Source organism: Lemur catta, chromosome 1 (genome assembly GCF_020740605.2).
Source record: "Lemur catta isolate mLemCat1 chromosome 1, mLemCat1.pri, whole genome shotgun sequence".
NCBI classification, from domain to species: Eukaryota; Metazoa; Chordata; class Mammalia; order Primates; family Lemuridae; genus Lemur; species Lemur catta.
In genome coordinates this window covers 268,115,646-268,142,778 of record NC_059128.1, presented here as the reverse complement: position 1 = coordinate 268,142,778, position 27,133 = coordinate 268,115,646, and positions in this window count along the sequence as shown.

The window sequence follows — 27,133 nt, the reverse complement described above, 5'->3', positions numbered from 1 at the left end:
CATTAATCTTTTTTTTCAATTAAAAATATCAAATAGTATCTCATTGAGTGTCAATGTTTGAGTACATTTGCACAGGTATCTGTGCCTCTCCTCATTATCTTTCTATACCATTTCCTTCATTAATCTGTATAATAGAGGAAAATATTTAAAATTAAAATTGATAAGCAGGCACACCTTCCGAAGAGTGAGAAGTGAGTGGCATACATTTATTTGCTATTTCATTGCTTTTTCTTCCTGTCTTAGAGTCTAAGGTATAGGAAGAAAGGGAAGTTGGAAATTCCTAAGTTACAGTATATATTTTTTTACTGTAGAAGAAGAGGACTTGGAGAGATACCTGCTGTTGAGCATAACACAGTACTTACTCTTCTCAGTCGTTTATGGTCTAGAAAGAAATTTTTAATAAAAATTGATGTATCAAAATGTTTTGGGTGTTGCTTACAGTGAGGATCAACATGCTGGTTTTTTCCATTCTCTGTGTCTCAGGAGAATGGTTCTTGTAGATCTACCTTTCTGGCTTCCGGTGAGACAGGGCTAGTGGAAGTACATGCAGAAAAATGGATATGATAGAAGGTGAGAAAGGGCAGGATATTTCTTCTCTTCCTCCCTCCATCTTATGCACAAGATTCTGGAAAGCCCTGAGATGTCCTCTAGCACGTGGATCTGACGTTACAACTTCCTTCCTTACCCCTTCGGGCCTACGGTGGGAATGGCTTCCCTGTTTTGCTAGTCCCTGAGCATTGCTGCCTCTATTTTCGGTTCTCAAATCCCTAAATAGTCTTAACAGTTAACCAAAAACCAGGTTAGCCTAGCAAAGTTGTCACATAAATTTAACTATCGTATATACCCTGAGAATCTTGGGTTTAAAAATGAAGAGCATTTCTACAAATGGAGAAAAGGAAGAACAAGCCAGTGAAAATGTTCTCATAACCCACAGATAATTTTCCCTGGAAAAACCATCTATTCAAGAGAGGGATAAAGAAATAAAGATAAGGTCAGTAAATAAAACAGCAACAACAAAGCCAATCAAACAAACAAACAAACAAACAGACTTTCTGTTAAAGAGATCCTTCAGATAGAAAATTTTTAGTTGTGATAACATAACATTTTTCCTCCCAGGTATCATAGCATCCAAAAATGAGTGATATTCCATTACAGATAGTTGAAGAAAATAAAGATCTATAACATTGAAGGAAAAAAACTGAAGGTTCCAAGCTTCCTAAGAATGAGACTCCTCTACCTTCGGGCAGTTAGCAGAGCTTTTATATGTTAGAGACAGTTGGGTTTGTCATGAGTTAAAAGGAACATGAGAACAAGAATGTGATATATAAAGCAAGACAAATGTTCCAGTATCACTCAGAAGTTTATGGACTAAGAAAAAGCAAATCGGTGGGTTTGAGTTTTGCAAAGAAAACGGACAATTTAAACAACTCCAAGAGAGCACATTCCACAGTTTGAGGTTTATGAAACAAACAAACTGTATACTGGGAGCTTGTAATTCTTGGTGTGGTATTTCCTAAAAGATCTTAACCTTTATGTGAGACTTGATAATATTTTAGATATTTAAAATGCTATTATGTTTGAGAAGAAGAACAATGCAATATTCATAGTTATAAAGATAAACTGCAGATCAAGATATCATTAATGGATGATGACTCAGGTTCAATTTTAGGAAGATTTTTAGAACAGTGCATGTTCTTCATACCGGCAATGGGAAGCTGTGTGAGGTGACGCACATTTTAGTATTATGTGTGGTTAAGCAGAAATAAGACAGCCAGAGAAGTAAATATAGGCATCATGGCTAAACCTGGCAGGGTTAGGCTAGATGACATTAAGGTTCTACTTGATTTTAAGACTTTATTGTTCTAAAATTTATATTCCATGTACTAAAATGTTTTGTCTAAATGTATTCCATTTTAGTGATGCTTATGGATATCTGAAGACATAAATTAACATATATCTCAAGATTTCAATTTTTTGAAAGTAGTATACAAAAAGTATTAAGTTTCAGATAGCATTTTTTTAAATTTTAAGTTGCTGTGCTTATTTTCCTCCTGTTCAATGGCATGATTACTATTTCAAATTCTAGACATTTAGGACTTTGCAAAGAAGTTGAGCTAGAATTTTTTGTTTGTTTGTTTCCGTTCAGTTTCTAGGACACTGTATGTAAACATGGAGATTGAAATATGGGACAAAATTTTGGAAGCTGGGAAATAAACACATTACTTTTAAAAACAAGGAGTCTTATGTAAGTAAAATAAGGAGTTTTGTGTGCTTTCCAGGCTTTTGGATGTCATTGGTATATAGAATTTTTTCATACTTTAAAGAGAGAGGAGTGATATAGGGTTGTCAGTGTCGTTTTCAACTAAGTCTATGTTAAAGAAAAGCAAAGAGAAAGTAGCTAAATTTTAATATTGTCACCATTTGATAGAAAAGGAGAATTTTAATATTTAAAATGTAATTCATCCCTTGAGTTTTATTAAAAATATTAAGCAACTGGTACAGTACTTGTACTAATGGTCCAGTCAGGTAGACCTTAGCTGCTAAACTATCCTGGTGAGTAACGTCTAAGATCAGCATTTGATAAGCATAATTTCAGAATAAACCACAACTCTTTATGTTTAATATCTCAGTTTCATAAAAACTTATTGTTCTTTCCTTATTTTTATTTTTCTTCATTTGCCTGGCAGCATAAACATGTGTAGACATATCCAAGATCGACATTTGTAAAGTTAATTTTTCTGTAGTAGAAACCTCTAGAGTGATTCTGTAGCAAGGCTGTGATGAATTTCAAATGTTGTAAAAAGTATGGAATTGCAATCTATGAACTCACTCTCTCAGGTTTTTTAAGGGATAGGTTGATCCCTTAGGATTGACTTATAATAATGGGTCTATAATATACAGTGTCTTAGTCCAATTTGTGTTGCTATAACAGAATACCGCAGATGGAGTAATTTGTAATGAACAAAAATTTGCTGGCTCACAGTTTGGAGGCTGGGAAGCTCAGTATCAAGGTGCTAGCATCTAGCAAATGTCTTGCTGCATCCGCACATGGGAGAAGGTGGAAAGGAAAAAAGGCTAAAGAGGGCCAAACTCACCCATTTTTAATGGCATAATTCCACCAATGAAGGCAAAGCCCTCCAGGCCCAACCACCTCCCAAAGATTTCACCTCCTAACATCACCACACTGACAAATGAATTTCAACATGAGCTTTGGAAGGGACAAACATTCAACCCACAGCATTCAATGAGGAGAAAAAATGGCCAACAGAAGACATGATTTCAACTCTTGAGGAGTTTTCAACCTAACTAGAGAAAGACAACATATGAAATTATGGAGAGATAATTTTAACCCAATTCATCAGTAAGTATATGACAAAGAGTTTGGCCCAAATATATAAAAGTTAAGGTAATATAAAGGGCTAATTATATGGAAGTAAATTTAACCAGAAGAAGAATTCACAAAACTTTCCAATGCAAAGTATTTAATTTTTTTATTCCATAAGAATATCTATTCACTCATTTGATACAGAAAAGTCTTAGAGATCTATTAGACATTAGATGCTTCACTTAAAGTTTGAGAATGGGTAAGTCAGAATGAAGCATGTTCATGATACATCTGTGCTTCATGCTTATAATAACATCTAGGCTTTTTTGATATATAACTTTCTTAGGGCTTTGTAACTTAGGATGCAATATCTGCTCTCAAAATATTCTGTGGTAAATAGTCAGGTTTATGCATTAAATATTCAGTAAAGTCACAATCAACAAACTTGCTGGGCATATAGAAAAATGAAAACAATTTTTTCTTCTTGGCTCTTGTTTGATTTTACATTTTAAAATCAGATTTCACTAAGTGTCTTCCAAATTGGTAACTTGCATTACATTCTGCCTTCATCAACTCTGCTCTGTTTTAATTCACCTTTTTTTTTAAATGGCATATACACAAAAGTAAATTCACTTGAAGAGGAGGACATATTTAGCATTTTTCTGAAGCAGAAAACAGAAGCTAGTTAAGTGTACATGATTTATTTCACCCCTGTTGGAACCTAAAAGGCACATGCACTTTCCCATGAGATAGCCCATGGCAGCTTTTTTGACAACACAAATATTTCAAACAAACCAAGTAGTCAATTATAAAATGCCATGTTATGGGGTTATACATATTCTTTCCAGTGAGTAAGTTTGAAAATGCAACATTTCAATATAAACTAGAAATACACATACGCTTACGAAGTCTATGAACAACTATTCATTGTAGTCATTTTATAATGACAGTATTTTAAAGAAACAAAATATGAATCATTTTTAAAAATCCCACACCATTGATTATAAGAAAGATATTTATATGTCACTATTCTAGAGCTCCAAAATTGTTTTCTTTTTCTTTTTTTGAGGTGTTTATCCAAAAAAAAGATATCTAATGTTCCATGGGAAAGATGACTTCTCCATTGGAAATTGAAAATCTCTGAGCACAGAACAAATTGTCATGAATGAAAGAACAGCTGAGATTCACAGAGAAGCAGAATGAGAATAGTTTGGATTGAGGCTAATCGAGCATATAACTTGGATGGAGACTGAGAACTAAGATAACTTGTCAATGTAATAACTATTTACTATGGGAAATTCTAATGTTAGAGTATCAGACTGTAAACAAGTAAATAATGTCACTACTTTAGGGCATTTTTGTTACCAAATTTTTCATACATACAGTTTCTCATCTAGGAAAAGAGCTGTCTTTTCAAGATAATAATTTGTTTATCAAAGTTCACCCAGGACCCTTAACTCACCTGTCTACTGCTACTGTGTGTGAACCTTCCCAAATCCAACCAGTTCCCTATCTGAAAAAACTTTTTCCAAATTACTCAAAGCTATGTCTCCAAACCTTATAAATGTCCCATCTTAAATTTCTCAATTTTTTTTTATTTCAGCTTATTACGGGTGTACAAAAGTTCAGGTTATATATATTGTCCATGCTCCCCATCCCCCCCGAGTCTGAGCTTCAAGTGTGTCCACTCCCCAGACAGTGCACATTGCCCTCATCATGTAGGTATACACCCATCCTCTCCCCTCACCCCCATCCCCCCCGAGTCAGAACTTCAAGCGTGTCCATTCCCCAGACAGTGTGCATCGCACTCATCATGTAGGTAAATTTCTCAAATTTTTTTTCAAGACTGGGTCTCTCTATGTTGCCTAGATTGGACTCAAATTCCTAGGCTCAAGTGATCGTCCTGCCTCAGCCTTCCAAGTAGCTGGGACTACAGGTGTGTGCCACCACACCTGGCCAAATTTCTCATTTCAAGGCATTATTAGCATTTCTCAAGGTGGAAATTTCTTTTGCTGTCATAGTTTTAACAAATTGAGGTTTGTTGTGTAGAGGTGAGTCCTCCAATGTTATAAACTCCGTGTTTGGTGGAATTTAAAAATTCTGAACAGGATGTCACTTTAGGACACGGAGAAAAGTGAACCTCCTAAACCTTCCCTAGTGACTGGTGCAGAGCGCATTTTTAAATCATCACAGAATGATGGGGAACAACTTCAGAAGAAAGTAATGGGCAGTTTGAATGAAAACACTCAATGTCCAGAACCAGTTGACCAAGAAACTGTGCGATGGAAACAAAGAATGGGAGAAAACAAGGTGCAAAACAGAAATGCTGGAGCACCAGAACACATGAATGAAACAGGTTGTGAAAGATAAACTGAGCTAATTAAAAAAAATCTCTGGCTGAATCATGCTGCAGACCATACATTTGTCTCATCTCTACAGAGAGTGCAAGGATGATGGAAACTGGGAAGTAGAAAAAGAGAAAGAGGCAGAAAATGGAGATCAGAAGTTGAGCTAAGGAGTCTCACTGATGATGTTAACTTAAATATGTCCTTTAAAAGACCTGAAGGAGAAAAGCAAGGAATATCAGAAAACGATGTGAAGAAAATCAAACAGATGATGAAGTTACAGGACAAGTAAAAAGCCTCTACACTGAGTGAGCTTCTGTGCAGTCTGAAAATTTTCAGCTTGAAAGTGAGATTCAAAAGCTTCAGCTGAAACTTGAATTACATCAAGAACATAAAATGCAACTTCAGAGAAAATTGATTAAGGAGGAAGTATACTGCGTAGAAATAGACAAGAAACGTCCCCAAGTGTATAGAAACACAAACTACACGTATCAGATACAGAATTTCTACACGAAGATGGCCAAAGGCATGAACAGATAATTAGGGACAGCCTCTTCCTTCCAACAAAATTAAACTCTCTTCTATGAGAAAAGAGCTTGAGAAAGTTGAATGACAGCTCTGTTGAAAGCTCAACCAGCTCAGGGGGAAAAAAATAGATGGCAACAGGCTAATAACGAGTTCAAGTTCCAGCCTTTCCCAAATGGTCCTTTTATTCCTGCTGCTCCACACGCAGTCTGCAGTGGGGCCATCAGGTCCCTCATGTCACCCAGGGAGGAGAAGGTCACACTGGGAGGGCTCAGGGATCCAGGGTTACCTGCAGGTTTGACTCAGTTTTCACTACGACAGGGTCCTGAATACCCACAACCACAGTAGAACATCTGCCTGTGTTGTTTCTATGAAGTAATGTTGATTTATCTCTTTTTGGTTTAGCTACTGTTATTTAATTGATGCCACAGATGCTCTTATTCAAGTAGACAGAACATTATAATATGTAAGACTGTATTTTTTTTCTTTTCTTTTTTTTTTTTTATTTCAGCTAATCATGGGGGTACAAAAGCTAACATGGTTTTTATGAATTCCTCATTTTTATCCCATTGGAGCTTCCAGAATTAGTGTAAGTTTCATATTTTGATAAATAAAAGTTCTATTATTTCTTAAACCATCACCAAAGTTTGACATACCTACAGATGTGAAGTCACATCTGATACAGTAGCTGTAATTGGAGTCATCCCCTGGTTAAATGTGATAATTCACTGTCAATCTCTAATAGTTACCTGTCTTCTGCAGAGACTAAGTAAGTGAGTTGAAGGGGGATGTGGTGGGAATCATTAACCCTCCATCTTTTGTCTTTGACGGTGGCGCTAATTTCTGATATTCCTCTAGGAACACTGTATTGCTTTAGGTTTATTATTTTTTCTGTGTAGAGGCAGATGTAGTGGCTTTCCCTTGTCCTTTTCTTAACAAAATAGTCCTCATTCCACAGGTCAGGGAACCAATGTGGGAATTCTACTAGCAGACAGCCTTCAAATTTGAACATTGACTCTATACAGAATCTACAGTCTGTAGGCAATCACAGCAACAACAAAAATAAATGAATGGGACCTGATTAAATTAAAAAGCTTCTGCACAGCCAAAGAAACAGTCAAGAAAATAAACAGACAGCCTACAGAATAGGAAAAAATTTTCGCATACTACACATCAGATAAAAGACTGATAACAAGAATCTATTTAGAACTCAGGAAAATCAGCAAGAAAAAATCAAACAATCCTATCAAAAAATGGGCAAATGACATGATTAGAAATTTTTCAAAAGAAGATATAAGAATGGCTAAAAAACGTATGAAAAAATGCTCAACATCCCTAATCATCAGGGAAATGCAAATCAAAACCACAATGAGATACCACTTAACTCCGGTGAGAATGGCCCTTATCAAAAAATCCCAAAACAACACATGTTGGCGTGGATGCGGAGAGACAGGAACACTCATATACTGCTGGTGGGAATGCAAACTAGTGCAACCCCTATGGAAAGCAATATGGAGATACCTTAAACAGATTCAAGTAGACCTACCATTTGATCCAGCAATCCCATTATTGGGCATATACCCAGAAGAACAAAAGTCATTCTTTAACAAAGACACCTGTACCCGAATGTTTATAGCAGCACAATTCACAATCGCAAAGATGTGGAAACAACCCACGTGCCCATCAATCCACGAATGGATTAGTAAACTGTGGTATATGTATTCCATGGAGTACTACTCAGCTATAAGAAATAACGATGATACGACATCTCTTTGGTTCTCCTGGAGAGAGCTGGAACACATTATATTAAGTGAAGTATCCAAAGAATGGAAAACCAAGCATCACATGTACTCACCAGAAAACTGGTTTCCCTGATCATCACCTAATTGGACATCGGGGAAGGATACCAATTGGATATCAGACTGAAATGGGGGTGGGGGGAGGGGATGAGTGTATGCCTACATGATGAGTGCATTGCACACCCTCTGGGGAATGGTCATGCTTGAAGGTGCTGACTCGGGGAGGTGGGGGGGGCAGGGGATGGAGGTATGACTACATGGTGAGTGCCAGGCGCACTGTCTGGAGAATGGACACGCTTGAGTCTCTGACTCAGGGGGATGGGCGGGACATGGACAATGTATATAACCTGAACTTATGTACCCCCATGATGAGCTGAAATAAAAAATAAATAAATAAATAAAACTAAAAATAAGGTCAATCTAGAAAAAAAAAAAAAGAATCTACAGTCTGTCAGACCAAGCTGCAGATTGTGGACTTGCCGGCCTCTATAGTTGTGTCAGCCAATTCCTCAAAACGACTGTCTGTTACGTGTATACATAAGAATACGTTACGTGTATACATAAGAATATGATTCTGTTTCTCCAGACTAATGCAAAACATAGACTTTATGTTAGTCAGGATTTTTAATAATCTGAATGCTAAATGGTGTGCATTATGGGAGGAATTGTATCCCCTTTAAATTCACACGTTGAAGTCCCAACTTCTAGTATCTCAGAATGTTACTATATTTGGAGATAAGGTCTTGAAAGATTACATTAAAATGAGTCTGCTAGGGTGGGACACTAATGTAATATAACTGATGTCCTTATAAGAAGAGGAAGAGACAGCAGGGATGCACACAGGCAGAGAAAAGGCTATGTGAGGACAATGGGAGAAGGTGACCATCTGCAAACCAAGGAAAGGGGCCTCAGGAAAAAACAATTGCTGACACCTTGATCTTTGATTTGTAGCTTCCAAAACAGAGAGCAAAGGTATTCCTGTTATTTAAGTTACCCAGTCTGTAGTATTTTGTTAATGGTAGCCCCAATGAACTAACACATGTGCATTGTTGGATTTTTTTTCTATTATTACCAATACTAATCTTATCATTTCACTTCTAGTAACTGCAGAAAATTTTTCTCAGCTTATTTATCAACTCCGCTATTAACTTTTTCCCTAGAGTTCATACATTCCCTGGTTTACAACTCAGACGCATTGTGCCTTCTACTCCATTTAAATAAGGTCTGGATTTCTCTTAAGTTTACACAAGAATTGTAAGGTGGAAACTATAGTCTGATTTCCTAAATAGCTGAGCCATCAATCAGGAAGCTCTGCAGCCTACCCTGATGTCTGGACACAGAATATTTCTTACCTCGTTGGTGAAACAGTGAGCCATACACCTTTTGACAAGTTTATTTTTAAGGTGACTTTTTGTGAAGACTGTTGTTGGAATATTCTGAAAACTTCAGAATATTTTTCATCCAAAGCTTTTAAACATTTAAAGAAAGAGTTGGTCCTGAAATGTTTTTTATTTGTTGATTGTGTGTTGTGGGGGACTGTTGAAGAGAAAAAATGTAAAGTAGGATATAAATTTTACATAGATTCACAGTTTATATGATTGTTATGAAAGTTTTAATATTGTTAATTATATTAGAGTCTCATGAATCAAATACTGCCTATGATAGTAATAGTATTAGTAATAATAATAACAGCAACAGCTTTGGGCTGTTTACTCTTTGATAGTAGGTACTATTATTTTTCCTGTTTTACTCATGAGAAAATGGAAGCGGTGATTATACATCATAGATCTAAACTCAAAGTCAAGAATCAAGCATATGTTAAAGCTCTGATTAAACCAGAGCAGTCTGTTACTAGATCTTCAGTGCATTTAATGTGACATACTGCCTTACCATGGGAACTGCAAGGATTGGTGGAAATAATGAAAGCATCTTCATATTTTACTGCCTCTGCATTAACTTTTCTATGTGGAGAAATTGTGAATGCTCTACTTATGAGTATACAGATCTAGATTTATCTCTTTCTATACATATATATATATGTGTAGACATTTGTACATGTATATTCATATCATTTTTGATACTAAAAAATTAATTCTTACAGGTTTTTATATTTTTTCTAAGTAGTGAAATTTAATTTGAATTTTTAAAAATTTGCCTTTTTTTCTTTGCATTTTACTAATAATACCTGTCATAGTCTTATTGATCACAAATTCCAGAAAAGTTTATAAAAAGAAGTAGTAATAATAATAGCAAATTCTTAAATACTGCTTATAGTGCGTTAGGCATTCTCACTAATGATATACAGATATTAATTTAAATCATACAGTAAGTCTATGAAGCAGGTACTAATATTAGCACCATTTCACATATAGGAAGCTAAGATAAAAATAGGTTATATATTTGTCCAAGGTTACACAGCTAGATTCTAAATCTTGGATGACTTGCTCTAGAGTTCATGCTTTTAAACATCACCTTTCTATTTCTCAGTATAGCAAAATTCAGAAAGAAGTATTTAAAAGCTGCATGGCAATGTAAGGCCAGTGTATACATACATTTTTCCAGCAATTATTGAGTGGGAAATATTAATCACAATATATCCATAAATATATATATGTTTAACCCTTAACTGTTAAAAAGCACTACATAATGACATACTATGATTTTAAAACATACTTAAACATAGTTGCTTATTGACTCCATGCACTTAATGATGGCTGTATATCATTACCACCCCTCCTAAGCAGAGGTGAGGTCTATTTCTCCATCTCCTTGAATGTTAGCTTGACTGCTTGTAACTGTTTAAATCAGTAAAATAGAGCAGAATTAACAGTTATGTCAGTTACAGGTTTATACTTGTAGGAGGACTGACAACTTCAGATTCTCCCTTTTGGAACCCATCTACCTTGCTATGAGGAGTCCAATGGTTAGAAAATTGAGTCCCTGGCTAACAGCCCCTACCCAGCTGAGCTGTACCTGAGAGCCAGGACTGTGACTGAGCCATCTTGGAAGTGAATTCTTGGCCTCAGATGAGCTTCCCTAGTGTGATATTCCTTAACTTAGAATATTTCCACCAAGCTCTGCCCTCACTGAAAAGTTGTTAGCAAAAAAATTATTCCTGCTGTTTTAAGTCACTAAGTTTTGGGGTGGTCTATTATGCAGTAATAGATCACAAAAACACAAAATATTTTACTATAATAAATGTCTATTATAGCAACAGTAAAAAAAATGAAGATTATTATATTAACTTTTCTTTTAAAGCAAGCACAAGTTTTCCTGATATTTATAAGTTTGTTTCATTTAGAATGATTGACCCAATGTATATTTTTTTGTACCTTGAAATTGACCTATAATAAAAGGGTGTGGGCTAGATCACTAGACCATTGTACTTTCAACTTGGTTAAGTAAAACTATGTTTCTTGGATTATCTTTTTCTAGATGGTTTTGGCAGAGTTGATCAGAAGATACACTTGTGTAACATTTAGGAGGCAGAAGTGAGACATGCCCCATTGCTCTCTGAAGGTTGGAGTGGTGAGTGGTGATGACAGAATCAAACAAGCCAGCAGGTTCCAGCACATCCTCACATTCCATTGCTCTGCATCCAGCTCGTCCTTCCAACTGCTGGCCCTGCTGGTGACCACCAGTGGCTGTAGGCCTACCCCAGTGCTGGGCTGCAGATGCAAAGACTTTTGCTTAGGTTTTTGAATTCCCCTTGATGGTTCCATTTTAGTGAATAGATGTGCATCACTCCTCTGATTGACGGGTTGGTGACTTCTCTTATACCCTCTCTCCCCCTTTCAGACATTCACTTCCCAAACTCAACCTATATCACACATCTACTTCTCTATTTGAACCCCAACTGACGTTGGGGTGATGGAATTTCTCGCTCCATGCTGGTCATATTTCATATTTCAAAATATTCGTAATTTTTATAGTATTTCATGATGTATTGGTAAAGGAGTGATATATGATCGTAAGTGCATTAAAAATATCATGGCTGGTATGTGCAAATAATAATCAAAATGTAAATGAGAATCGTGTCAACTATTCATAATACTGTGGTAATGAAGACACAGTTGGCCCTCTGTATCTGTGGGTTCCACATGTGTGGATCCAACCAACGTGAATCAAACATAAAAACAGAGAAAATCAATTAAAATAACAATAGGAGAATAAAAATATAAATAAAAAATACAGTATAGCAACTATTTACATAGCATTTATATTGTGTTAGGCATTATAAAGTAATCTAGAGATGATTTAAAGTATACAAAGGATGCATGTAGTTTATATGCAACCACTAATGCCATTCTGTATCAGGGACTTGAGAATGGTCTATTTTCCTTGCAGACACCAAGGGATGACTATACACATTAGGTGTCATTGCAGCAAGGTTGAATACTTGCACTGTGGTACATAAGAAAAATCTTGTCACTTTCAGTTTGTTCAGCAAATATATATTTGGAGCATACTACGTAATTACACTAAATTAAATATCAAAACACAATAAACAAAAAAACAGGTGTGGTCCTAGTCCTCATAGAGTTTATATCATAGCCCACAAAAAAACAGGCAATTAAACAAGTTACTAAAATGAATTTTATAGTAAGAAAGTGTAAGATTCTTTAAATTTTGTGGTATGGTTGCCCATCCCCAGAGCTCCTGAAGGATATTCAGGGGAAGTGAAATTTCAACCAGTGCCTGCAGAATGAGTAAGAGTTACCCGCCTGGGGCAGGGAGAACATCTTTTGCCAAGGATCAGAAAGGAGAGTTCATAAAATGAAAGAAACTTAGAAGGGGCCTCATGAGAGCTGGAGAGTAGAGAGAGATGGGGGAAAGTAATGAGAAATGCAGAATTAGGCAGGGGAGAAATTTCAGGAATCTGAGTCCCAAAAGTGTATGAAGGTTTAGGAAAGAGGAACCTGGAGAAATTGAATTTAGTCACAACAGGAGCTGAATCAGCAAGAGCAAACAATATGTTTTTTGATGGCAGGAGCAGCATAACTTGGTGGGAAGAGTAATTTAATTACTGTTTGTAGACAGTGGTGTGTGGGAAAAGGAGTAGGTAATCAGGGTACAGACAGAACCACAGAGAGGCGGGAGTAGTCAGGGGCAGAGACTTGCACAGGTGCCCAGACGGGGCCTGTGTCGAGGGCACATGTGTTGCCGGGTAGGGGGACTCACAGAGGTCCAAGTCGGCCAGTAGGGCTGTGAGCTGGATAGAAGAGTTCCAGCCAGGGAAGGTAGACAGTAACAAGAAAAGATGAGGTGTTGGAGTAGTTGCAAAAGTTTTCTTAGAAAACAAATCACAATCAATAGAGTATGTGGAAGAAAATTGTCATTTTAATGAGGTGAGCAGGACGTTAAGGTACCCTTAACTTAGGCTCAAAGAGACTTTGTTTCCAAATCCTTGTAGATAAATTGGGGATTGGTAGCTTATAAAAAGGAAAATCACCATATATTACTAATCTAAAAAATGTTTTCTATTTAAATAAAACTTGAATTAACCCTAGATAATTTTAGTTTGGAAATATGATGTCTCTTTAAGTGCTTCACAGGCTAATCGTATGAACGGTTTGCCAGCTCAGTTCATCTTCCTAGAGCAGGTAACATAAACATTTTTCTTAGTTTTGAAGTTCATTTTGGAATACAATAGCCACCACTGTTCTTTCCCTGTTTTATTGGAAAATTGTTTATATATTACTATAGTTCCAATTTTAAAAATCTTTAAAACTTTTTCTGGAGGTAAGGAAGTATAATTTAAAAGTATCAGGATTTAGACATTTGAAAAAGAGAAATCCCCTCTCACTGCCCAGCAAATTGCAAATGTGATTTTTCCCCTTAAGGGAGGGTGAGCGTGGTGAGGAGGGAAGATGAGAGTAACACTGTCCATGCAGGAATAAGTCAGGAAGCAGTTCATGGGCTGGTCTTAATGAAATTTCTGAAAAATTGAACTTTTCATAGGCTCTATTGCAGAAAAATATCACAGTGGAGTTTAATAACATCAGAGGTTAGTAATAGAAGGAGCGTCCTGGGAAAATAAAAAGATAAAATTTTCTACTTCATAAAATATAACTTTTCCACTGAAATTTTCAGCACATTATAGATGAAATTGGACTAAAGTTGAGAAAAGCACATAAAGATTGTGATTGTTTTTTACTCTTTAAAACAGCTTGCTTTTTCTATTTACCTGCTCAAACCTATGTTCAGGGATTAGCTCTTTTCCGAGTGATTACAGCATCTTGCAATGATCAAAAGCTGCATTCTCCACTGTGCTTTGGGTGTCAGTCAAAAGCGGGAGGCAGGGAGAAACTAGTAGGGACTAAAAGGCTGATTTTTTTCACTGCAAATTACTAGAATATTACTGGGATCTAATGGCCATGGTTTTCTGTTTTGTACCATTTTAGAATTCAGAAAAGGAAAAAAACTGTTTAGAGCACTCCTTCTCCTACCAACAGCTGAGTTCTTCAGAATGTTCTAATAATTTTGTTCAAGTGCTGTGTTATAGCCCTTCTGGAATCATATATGCCTATAACTACACATTCAGAACAATAAACATAATGTTGAAACCGAGCATTTAAAATAGAAAATAAATGATTATTGTGGTTAAATTTCTATGACATTCAAGAACATAAACAAAAGGGATATTTTTAAGACTGGCAAAACGAGAATCAGAATAAAGCAAATAAGATAATGCCTCTAATTAGCAGAATACATCCTGATAATTTTATATATACATGTAGATATATTTTATGAGTGTATTAGATGAGAATGAGAGAACTATTGGAAACAGACTGCTTTAGATTGGAGTTGCCTGATAATTTTACAGTGGATTATTTCTTTAGAGCAATCAGTTCATTGAGGATAAGAGGAAATTTTGAGCCAAGACCGTTAATGCATGCATGATTAGGATAGCCCAAACAATCTGTTCCATGGTCTTCTCTCTGCTGTTGACCATGATCTGGGATTAGCAATCAGCTTGAGAGCATATGGCCAGAGTGCTCATCATTTACCAGTGCCTCATGTGTAGGGAGGAAAGATCTTCTCTAACATCTAACCACCAGCCCTACTTATACTAAATTGTGCGTCACATAGTATAAGAAGGAGGTGATTACTGTGGATTAGAATTGTGAAAGAAGCCATCATGGAGGATGGATTTGGATAGATAAAGCAAAAAGCTTTCCAGGGAAAGAGGACAAGCATGAAAATACAGGAGAGGAGAGGAGAAGGATAATGGGGAGATTACACTGATAATTCTACTCTACACATTTCTAAGCATTGATTGCTCGATGTACTCAGGCACTGGTGATGCAGAGGCTAATTTAATACTCCTCTTCCTTTCTTCATGTCTTTAAATAGGAACTTAAAATCTACCCAGTGAGACAGTTTACACACACACAGAAACCCACAGGAACTAAAGTATACATGATATGTTCTGCATCCAGGGGAAAAAATAAAAATGGGAGGACAGAGAATAGAACAATTAGTTCCATCTGGGGAAGCAGTGGTTAGGGAAGTCTACTGAGAAAAGTCTTAAGTTGACTCATTTGGGTAAGTTACTATATGAAAAGGCATTGTGAATCTTTGCTGATAGAAATTCCAAGGGTGGAAAATACTTGGAATTGCACATCTCGTCTCCCAGCAACACAGAGGCTTTCCTTTTTAGCAACCCTGCACACCTGGATGCTGTTCCTGTTCTACACTGATGATATATAACTTGAATTTATTCCCTTTATACATATGCCAACAGCTTGGACTTTGGAGTACAGTTTTATAAGGAATCTCTCCCCAGCCTTTATCAGAAACATTCACATTTTTACCAAGTTTACCTACTTTATCTGCTAAATAACCTTTATGTCTAACACATTTCTTTTTTTAAAAAAGTTTTATTTAAAAATGTTATAATATAGTATATAAAATATATACATAAATGTGAAGATTAATAAAACTAAAACAAAATGAATACCTATGTATTTACTACTTCTCTTAAGAAATAGATTTAAAAGAATATATCTTATTTGATCAGAGATAGGTTATACCTGACTTTCAAAAAAATTGTTGTACTTAGAAAACAAAAGTGTCATATCTTAACATACCCATCACTTGGCCCAATATTCAGTGCATTTCTTTTTTATGGGGATTAAATTATTTCTCATGCCAAACTCTTTCTCAGAGATTATAAGATACACTCTCTCGCCAAGAACCCATTTTTCTACATTGAAAGAAGCATTCTGAATTCTGCATTCTGGTGTAATGTATGTACAGCTGATGTTCAGTTCTCAAATGTTTCTTTCTTTCCAAAGTCATCAGCTAGAAGAAAAGAAGTCCATCTTCAGGTGTTTACTAAAGACTTCAAAATCGTTTTGAAAAATCCAGGTGAAATTCATCCCCACACATATTAATAAATTTGATGACTCTTAATCAACTCTCAACCACAATTTGGAGCATGATCTTGGAACCATGTCATAAATATTTATACATCAATCTATCATTTATCTCTCTATAAATCCCTTTTCAGCCATATTTTCTAGCTCTTTGAATGTAAAGAATATCCTGTTAGTCATTTCAGCATAATGTGATGAGGAAGACACATTATCTATTTTTTCATAGTTATAATGTAGGATAATCTTATTGTCTAGGCAAATTTCTGGTTTGAGAGACAGTGTGGCTTCCAGGCATGACGGCATCCCTGAATCTCAATACTTTCCATGTTTCTATTTGAGGGAAGAACACAAGTTCCCCAACCACTGGCTTTTAATGTTTAACAGAACTTGTGTAGATTTCTCTTAAACGTAATGGATATAGATCAAAGGCAGAAAGCAAAAAAAAATACAAAGCACAAATAATATTCTTAAGTTGCTCCTTTGCATTAATGGACATAAGTCTTAGACTGATTTAAACTGTTTTAACTACCTTTATTGTCTTATAGTACCCTTCAGCTAAGCATAATGCTAAAGTCCTCACCTAATGGGAAGTTACCATGCATGTTTAACCTATTTCATATGTAAACATGTGATGATGTAGAGAGAGAGAGCTCTGTGTCACTTGCCAGAAAGGAATTTAGAGCTCCACAAACAGGCAGGCAGGGCGGCTCTCACTCTCTGAAGAACTCGAGGCACCGCCCAGGAATGAGTGCCCCGAGGAGTCCTATCTGGACTAGGAGTGAGAGCCTTGTGTAAGTAACCTCTAATAAACTCATCTAACTCACCAAGCTGGATTTGTCTGAATCATTTCTTTGGTCCCTTGGCACCATCTGAGTTTGAACGGTGGTTTTTCTACACCATCCCAGGATTTTCCTGAAACACTAATTTCCCCGTCATTTCTCCAACATTGAATTCTTGGCCTCTCCCAGAACTTGCTGACCTTTCTCTCATCACTCATTATCTGTGCAACTGTCAGGCTGTCACTCTAAATTCTGACTGCCTAAATTAGGTAGAAGCTTTTCTTATTGGTCCCTGATAATACATCCTTAGGCTTTAGGCTGCCTAGGTACAAGCATTCTATTTGTAGCTTTTAGGCTTTTAATGACAGAAAGCTTGATTCCTTTCTATTTTTTTTTTTAAATTTTTGCAGTTTTCCTGCCTTTTTTTTCCCCCCTGAAAACCTTCCTTAAAACTTTGTGAAGCCCAGTGTTTGCCTTTGATAAAGTTGTTTTATTCATACCTTGTTAAGCTGATAAGCTTGACTCCTAAAGGCAAAGAACTGTTGGTTTTCAATTATTTCATTTCATGTTCTTTATTGTCTTATTAGTACATGTGCATCTTTGTTTTATTTTTTCTTATTGGTTGCACTATGGTTTTCAATATGTCTCTTTAGCTTACCACAGCCTACTTTTAAATAATATTATATCACTTCCCATACAATGTAAAATTCTTACAGCAGTACACTGCCATTTCTCTTTCTAGTACTAGTATTACCATAAATATTTTTTCTTCCATGTATGTGATGGGGCTTAAGACATGCCATCTCAAACTCTGACTGTAAGAGACCAGAATATGCCACTCCAAAATGTCTTTGCAGCATATTACTTCAGCTAGTTATTTTGAGAAACTATAGGGACAGGAGTATTTCTAAAAAGTTACTCTTTTGTAAAAGAAATTTACATCTATAAAAGAAGTCTCCGTTGTGTCTCTTACTCTCTGCATAACAGAAAGGATGACTAAATTGGGAGAGACTCTCATCAATGAAGAAAACAAGGCAACAGTAATTCATCATACGTTTCCTTCCCCAACCCTCCCATAATTTGTCACTACAACCTCCAAGAAGACTCAAGCCCCTATTCCTTTCTGTAGCTCAGGATGCTACAACACTTCAACCATCTGACCCCCTCCTTGAGTCGTAAGTATTTTTGTGGGAATCCTGTGTGTACATAGGTAATTAAACTTACTTTCCATCTGTTATTCTGCTTTGTGTCAAATTAATTCATAGACAGACCAAAGAACCTGAAAATTTCTTTGCTATAACACCAAACTTATTGTTATTAGTTTACTTTAAAAAGTAAATAATTTTTTAAATGAGAAAAATCCTTTTATATTGAGAAATGAAAATAAAACCCTAAGCCCCCCTCAACTGCCTAAATGGACCCCATCTTGGCAAGGACACCCTAGAGAAGCCTTCAAAACTGAGTTCCCAGGCATGAAGAGATGAGCATTTGGACACATCTCATTATACCCACTCCCTGGATGCCTGTCATTAGTCTTTCTTTCCTAAGAATTAAACAGAAACCAACCCCTTTGAAAGACTTTCTTCACCACTGATTTATACAACTGACCAGCATTCCTTCCTAAAAAGAGACCACAGACAATGGACTTGTGCTGGCAGGTTTATAGAGGCTACTCACAAGATTCCTGTGTCCTGTGTTTCACCCTTTGATGAATAGAGCCAATTTTTAGTGCATTTAAATGTTAAGTCTCCACCCCAAAGTGAACATGGGATGCATGCAACATGCATGCTTGCTTTTTTTTTTTTTTTTTATTTCAGCTCATCATGGGGGTACATAAGTTCAGGTTATATACATTGTCCATGTCCCGCCCATCCCCCTGAGTCAGAGCCTCAAGCGTGTCCATTCTCCAGACAGTGTGCCTGGCACTCACCATGTCTCATACCTCCATCTCCTCCCTCTACCCACCTCCCCGAGTCAGCACCTTCAAGCATGACCATTTCCCAGAGGGTGTGCAACACACTCATCATGTAGGCATACACTCATCCCCTCCCCCCATCCCCCATCTCAGTCTGATATCCAATTGGTATCCTTCCCCGATGTGCATTTAGGTGATGATCAGGGAAACCAGTTTTCTGGTGAGTACATGTGATGCTTGGTTTTCCATTCTTTGGATACTTCACTTAATATAATGTGTTCCAGCTCTCTCCAGGAGAACCAAAGAGATGTCATATCATCGTTGTTTACACGTTATAGCTGAGTAGTACTCCATGGTATACATATACCACAGTTTACTAATCCATTCGTGGATTGATGGGCACTTGGGTTGTTTCCACATCTTTGCGATTGTGAATTGTGCTGCTATAAACATTCGGGTACAGGTGTCTTTGTTAAAGAATGACTTTTGTTCTTCTGGGTATATGTCCAATAATGGGATTGCTGGATTGAATGGTAGGTCTACTTGAATCTGTTTAAGGTATCTCCATATTGCTTTCCATAGGGGTTGTACTAGTTTGCATTCCCACCAGCAGTGTATGCATGCTTGCTTATTATGCATGTATACACCTCCTTCATGAATAGTCATAGCTCCTCCTATAACCTTTTAAATATATATACTTGATCTGTTCAGCTTAAATTCCTATCTCACCTTTACCTCCCTCAGGGTACCTGCTTCCTATTGCTGGAGGCTACTCTTCCCAACCTGTGGAGATGGCCGGCCTGTGGGCTGCAACCCTTTAACAGAAATAAAGCTCTGCCTTCCAAATTTATGAATGTCATGATTCTTCAGTTGGCAACATTTATTAATATTTATTATTTCCAACCTCTTCAATTCTTTATATTTCCATCTGATATCATTTCCTTTGATCCTGAACAACTTTCTCATAACACTTTTTATAGTATAGGTCTGTTGGTGACGAATTATCTTATGCTTCTGTTGTTTGAAAATCATTGTTTGGCATTCATTTTCTAAGGCTATTTTTTTTGGATATAGAATTCTACGTTGATTTTTCCCCCAAGACTTTAACTACACTGTTTCCAATTTTTTATTTCTCATTTGACTTCCACTGCGTGTGATAAAGAGTTGTGAAATATTATTTATGATTTTCCCCTGCATTTGAACTGGATTCTTTGGCTGCTTTCACTGTATTTTTCCCCTCAGTCTTTAGTTTTTAGCATTTTAATTATGATTTATCTTGCGGTGGCTTTCTTTGTGTTCATGTTGCCTGAGGTTTATTGTGATTTTTTGAAAAATTTTGGCTGTTAATTCTTAACTGTTTTTCTCTCTCTCTTTTTTCTTCTTAATGTGGCATTCCAACCACATATATATTAAACTACTTAGTAATGTTCCACAAATCAATGGGGGTCTGTTAAATTATTTTCCAATTTTTTTTTCTTAATCTGCTTTTGTTGAATGTTTTCTACTACTCTGTCTTCAGAGTCACTTCAAGTTTACTTCTACAGTGTCTAATCTGCTGCAAAATTTACCCAGTCCATTTTTCACTTTAGATGATGTATTTTTTTTAGCACTAGAACTTCCATTTGGTTGATTTTTCATGGTTTCTGTGTCTTTAATGAAATTCCCTATTTCCTCTATTAATTATTTATTGTTCACATTTTCCTGATTTGCTGCATGTCTAGAAAATATTTATTACATTTTGGATTTTCAGAAAGCTATAATGTTGAGTGCCTCCATTTTATTGTCTTCCCTAATAGACTCATGAGTTTGGTTCTAGCAAGCAGTTAATCTACTTGAGGATCGGCATGCTAATTTAAAACTCAGTTTTTGAGCTCTTTTCTTCTATTGTAATGTTTGGAGGATTTGTCTCAATGTCCAGAGTGTAGAAGAAGGTCTCTCCACTCTGGCTGTTTTGTACACAGACAATTTTCATCTCTTTGTGAGGTCTAGCAATTATTTAGTTCACAGTTCTAGATAGATGGTCTTTTTTACGTTTTTGTTTTTTGTCTGGTCTCATGGAGTCTCACCCTAGGCATTTGCACGTGTAGTCTAGCCAAAGACTAGCTGGAGCTTTAAACAAATTTCTATATAGGTTTCTGGAGCTCTTTTTCTGTATATCTTCTCTGATATTGTGTCTGACAAGTTGTCTCCTTAGTGCTCCCAACATTCATATCTGTATCCAGTTCAGCAAGGCTTTTGTGCGCCTGCTCTCTATACCACATCCATGCACACTGGGTCATCAAGCTATTAGATTTGTTAATAAGGAAGTGCTCAGTGAACTTTGACATAATCCTCTGGGAGGTGGCGGGATAATCCTATTTTGAGTTGTTGGTAGATGGGGTAGTAATTGCAGTTATTGAAAATCTGACTGCATACGCTCATGGCTGACTTCTCACAATGTAAGAGAGATGAATGTGGCTACATTTTCCTGGCATAAGCAGAATAAAGGGTTCAGCAACCACAAATTTGGTGCTGACAGTCTTGGCGACAGAAATAACAAGAGGGCAAAGCATCATCAGCACTTAATGAAGGTGAAGAAAACTGCAAATTTACTTTATTCTTAGTATTTTGTTGAAGTAAATGCTTATATATTTATTGCAAGTTTTTGTGCATATTATAACTGGGTTTGTTGTTGGTTTTTTTTCTGTTGGGCTTTTAGAATTTACCTCTTGATATTGCATCCCATAGGTCATGAAATTGCTCATCTAAGAATCCTTTAATGTTTAGATGGTATGGATTTTTTTTCCCCCCAAAACTAAGGCTATTTAGTACTTTGCTGATTTCCATAGCTAAAACTGTTAAACATAATATAATTGTAAATTATGTATATGTAAATTAAAAAAAACTATTTAGCTCTATTTAGAAAAATAGAAGAAACATAAATGATAGAGGGTTATTCTTATTTACTAGCATTATATAAGTATAGTACCGATAATATATAATAAAATATAACAAAACTAAAACACTGGACTATAGTATTCATCTGTCTGTTAGGTCACGATTATTATTCAAAAGAAGCAAGAGGGAGTTCCTGCAAGACAGTTCATAACCCAAACACTTTTGGTTCTCTATAATTTTGTATATCTTTTTCAATATAAATCAAATCTACCATGCAAGTAAAATCAAATTGAGGAAAGAAAATATAACAGGCAATAAGCTTTAGAGAAGAAACTGACAGGCTGAAGTAGTGCTTTCTAATGGTGAGAGCTACAAAACAATAGGATAAACTAGTTCTCAAATAGTTTTCCTGCTGCCATGACAGAACCTGGGGCATTTTAAAAGACTTACTGATGTCTTTGGAAGTGGTTGAGTGATTTGTACACACCCTGCTCAACAGCTGAGTCATCACTTAAATAAAATGGTAAAGTAGATTTGTCTCTGTTGCTGTAACTGGACTGGCTTTTGTAAAAAATAGTTTATGCCTCACAATCTTAGATTATTGTAGCCTGACACATTTCTGCTGTAGTCATCTCTGATCTCCTCTGCACAATGAATCTGCTCTGATTGTGGGTTATATTCTACATAGATAGCTGGCTTTGATCACATATTGGAAGCTTCTTAATTCTCAGTCTAACCCACTGTTGATGATAAGTAATGACTTCCTTCTTTTACGTACAAACAGAATGCTGATAATTATAGAAATAGGGAAATAGCAGATTTTATCGTTTACAAATTTTATTAAAGGAAATATGGAAATTCAAGTGTTCTCAGGAAAAATAGATGTAGAGAAAAATAAATGCAGAGAAAAATAAGAAAGATAGTAAATCACACTTTGTTTACTATTCTTTATATTCCACCTCCCTTGAATTTTGGAGTTATAGTTTCTTAATGTATGTACGTATGAGTTGATTAGGGTAGCAGAATTGCATTCTTACATTCTGCTACCGCAAAGTACTGAAGAAATGACTCCTCTACTATAGATTTCTTTAACACAAAAATATATTAGAGGGTGTGCAGAAAACATACCACATCAAGGGACTAGACCTAGCATGCAAACATTTTACAACCCTTAAAGAGAAGCCACTATGACAGTTGTCCTAAGTCCTTGCTCTTTACCTTTGCAGACTCCATAAGAACAATGTATAGGCCATGGAGAGAAAAGTTACCAACTCAGAAAAAATTCAAATATCTACATAAAATGATTTTTAAGTCACCTAATATTCTTGTCATGTGGTATTTTGCTGTCACAGAATGGAAGGTGAGAGAAATGTATTAATGAATATAACTGACTTAATAAAGTAACTTTTTTTTTTTCACTTTTCAATGGTAATTAGAAATATATACAGTTAAAGAAAGAATTTTCAATCAGTGCCCATACCAATTGCAGATGTCAGGTATAGTCATTCTTCACTTTAGACATTTCAACAATAATGTAACCCAGCATTGACTGAGGTGCAATATATAATAAAAAAATTCAAAAGCAGACATTATCCTTCAACTCAAGAATTGCTTCAAGATATTATCGTTCAATTCACCAAAACCAAACATTTTCTATCCTCTTGATTAAAAGAAAAAAAAAATACTACGATAATATTTTTGGTTAGTGAATTGTGCTTTCATTAGGTTTAAATTCCTAAAAATTCAATATTTGAATTTGAAATAAGCAATTTATTTTCTCTTTTTAAAAAGCGTTCTTTCTATTGAGCTTTTAGAGATGATAAATGCCTGATGAGCATATGTTAGTAAATCATCAAATGTCATTTACATGCAGGAATCATGGAACTTAGAAACCTTCAAGAAAATGACTCTGTAGCCATCTGGAGAATTTTTGAGAAACATACTATTGAGAATAACTGATCACCCTGCTTGACCCATAGTAGGTAATTAATAAATATATGTAATCGATGAGGAGATTTTTTTTTTAAAGTAATAATATTATCTTTTTTCCCAGGGGAAACAAAATGGTAAGAAATGTGCTTGATCATTTAATTAAGAGGAAATAAAAATGGGCCCCTGTGCAAATCTGTAATATTGTGATATGATAAGAATATTATTTGGACTTCATTCCCAGGTTCCTGGAATAGTTTTTAAAACCGTTGTAAGTTCAGGAGTGATAGGGATGGTAGGAGCACTTTTTGTTATTTGTTGTTTGTCCTTGACTGGGGACACAGGAACTTCCAAAACCCTTGGAATTCCCTGGGTGATAAGAATTCCTTTGGTAGGCTAATGAGATGACTTTTCCCTGGCAGTGCTCCTAAGTAGCTTCAGGGTGGAACTGGTCATCAGAAAGACCAACTGCTTGATTAGAGAGTTGGAACTTTCAGTTTTACCCCTAGACCTTCTGGGAGGAAAGGCAGGCTGGAGATTGAGTTTAATCAAGCTGAGCTTAAAGAATTCACCCTCTCCAAACTTCCATCCAAATCTCCTATAAAACCCACCCCTCTTCCCTTCCTAGGGGTGTATTAGGCACAAAGCCTTTGCCAGACCCCTAGAAAGATAAGGAAATGAATTGCAAAAGGAGAACTTACTTTCCTTATCTCTCCTGATAAGGAATAGCTTATCCTTTCCAGGTTGTTCCCTAGGGAGATAAAGGAATGGAATGCAAGAGGGGAACTTACTTTCTTTATCCCTCCTGGCTGTTTGAAAAGAATTTATTTGCTCCCCCCCAGAAAAACCCTCTATAAAACCCAAAGCTCCCCCTTTTTCTCTTGTGGACACCTTTTTTGGCCTCCACCCATCTGTACCCAGATGCTCAAAATAAACAGCATTTTGCTACACGTGAGGCTTCGTGTCTCTCTTGGCTCCAGACCTAGCAATCACCAATAGCTGATGATTTAATTAATCATCCCTATATAATGAATCCTCCATACAAACACCCAAACAATGGGGCTCAGGAGGCTTCTGGTTTGGCAGGCATATCTATGTGCTGTGCTGGCACACCTCAACTCTACAGAGACAGAAGCTCCAATGCTGGGATGTTTCCAGACCTCATCCTATGCACCTCCTAATCTGGCTCTTCATTTGTATCCTTTAGAATAAACTGGTAAAAGTTTATATCCTTTATAATAAACTGATAATAGTAAAGTTTTATAGCTACTACTTACCACGTTTGCCATTTTTGTAAATTATCGAAACTGAAGAAGTGGTCATGGGAACCCTCAATTTATAGTCAGTCAGCCAGAAGTATAGGAGGATCAGGATTTGGGGTTTTCATCTTAAGTAGGGGCCATTCTTGTGGACTGAGCCTTTAATATATGGGGTTTACACTAGTTCCAGGTAGTTAGTGTCAGAAATGAGTTGAATTATTTAACACCCACTTGGAGTCTGGAGAGTTGGAGAATTGGCTGGCATAGGGGAAAACTCCCACATGTTCAATGTCAGAAGTGTTGTGAGTAGAAACACATCAGAACTAAAGCACAAAAGTCTGAAGTAATTGAAAAGAGCTGAAGTCAAACATTTTGACCCACTATTTTGAATGTGAGCATGAAAAAACAAGCAGAACAATAAGAGAATTGAGGCAAGTAAATTCTAACAAAAATCAACAGAAACTGAGTGGAGAATAAGTATTCTGTGTATTAAAAAGAGATGAGTACATATTATTATGTTTTTATTTTAATATAAAGTAGACCTACTCATTTTTATAAGTTGTTACCTACATTGTTAACCTAAATAACAAGGTAGACAACCTCAGAGAGAGGCTCTCTAGAAAAATAAAAGGTGTTTATCTGGGAATAGGGCATTGGAATGGAAATTCAAGTGCCATATAGTAAACAGTGTGTGTATTCAGGGAGGTAAAAGGAGACAAAGATTTTTAAAGGGAAACGGAGAGAAATTACATAATTGTTTTGAAATAATTATCCTTAACAAGGATCAATAACTAGGTGATGCCAGTCTGAAGTAGGACGGGCAGTTGCTGGGCAAGTGTCCTAATAGAAATATTTTTTGTGTGAGGTTACAATGGCCTTTGTGCAAGTTTGAGGTCTTTGCAGAGCCTTTTAAAAACAGTTTTTGTTATTAGGCATTTATTAATGAGAACCCTTCCCTTCATGGCCTTCCCTGGCTCTGCTTTTCAGGAATTTTTTTTTTTTTTTTTAACACAAGTGACTTTATTTTGATTTGTGACTTTACTTTGATTTTGACAACTTTTACAACATGTGTTCACTTAAGCATTGAACAATTGATTCTTTTTACCTTTATTAAATTCTTGTGATATGACAGGACCTATGCTAAGTCCTAGAAAATATTCTCATGGTTGTGACTATTGAAAAGAAGTAAAAGGAATTATTTCTTAAAAAAAAAGAAAAGAAAAAAGAACAGGAAGAGTCACAGTAGATATGGATTAATCATAAAAATGTTGATGTTTGTGTAGGTCATACCAAGAAAAAATGGAAAATTTTACTTGAACATTTAAATTTTGTTTCTAAAACCATATTATAAGGATGAAATGAGTAAATCCCTCAAGTTTTTTTTGTAAAATCTAAGAATAAACATAAAACCACTAAATTTTAAACATAGTGAATGTTTGAAAGTGCACTGATTTTTGTATGCAGGATTTTTATTAAAACGATGAGAAGATAACTTGTCCAATGGTCCTTGAAAAAATGGGTACATCTTTTAATAAAAAATGCAATTAATGAAACAATGTCTACTTTTAAGAAGAAATGGTGTTGTGATAGTGTGACACTAAAACATTCAATATCTTTAATATAACTTTGATCTTTAATAGATGAGCAAGATATTTGAAAGATAATGTAGCCCGGTGTTTAAGAACTACAATGGTCAGCTTTAGCTAAGTGGGAACCATAAGCCTATGAGCTGTAGTGGGTTACATAATAGTATATTAATTTTTTACATTGCATTTTAGGGGCTATTAGCATTTTTCCTCTCCAAGTGTCTTTTATAATGGCTCTTCAGCTGAAAGGACACATCATTTTGTTCCAGTAAGAAAGAGAACTGGTAGAAAAGCATAAGGTTCTTAAAAATCTATGCTCAGAACTGATGTACACCACACCTACTAATTCCATTGACCAAAGTGTGTCATGAGGCTAAGCTGAAAGTCAATGGGAAAAGGAAGTATACTCATCC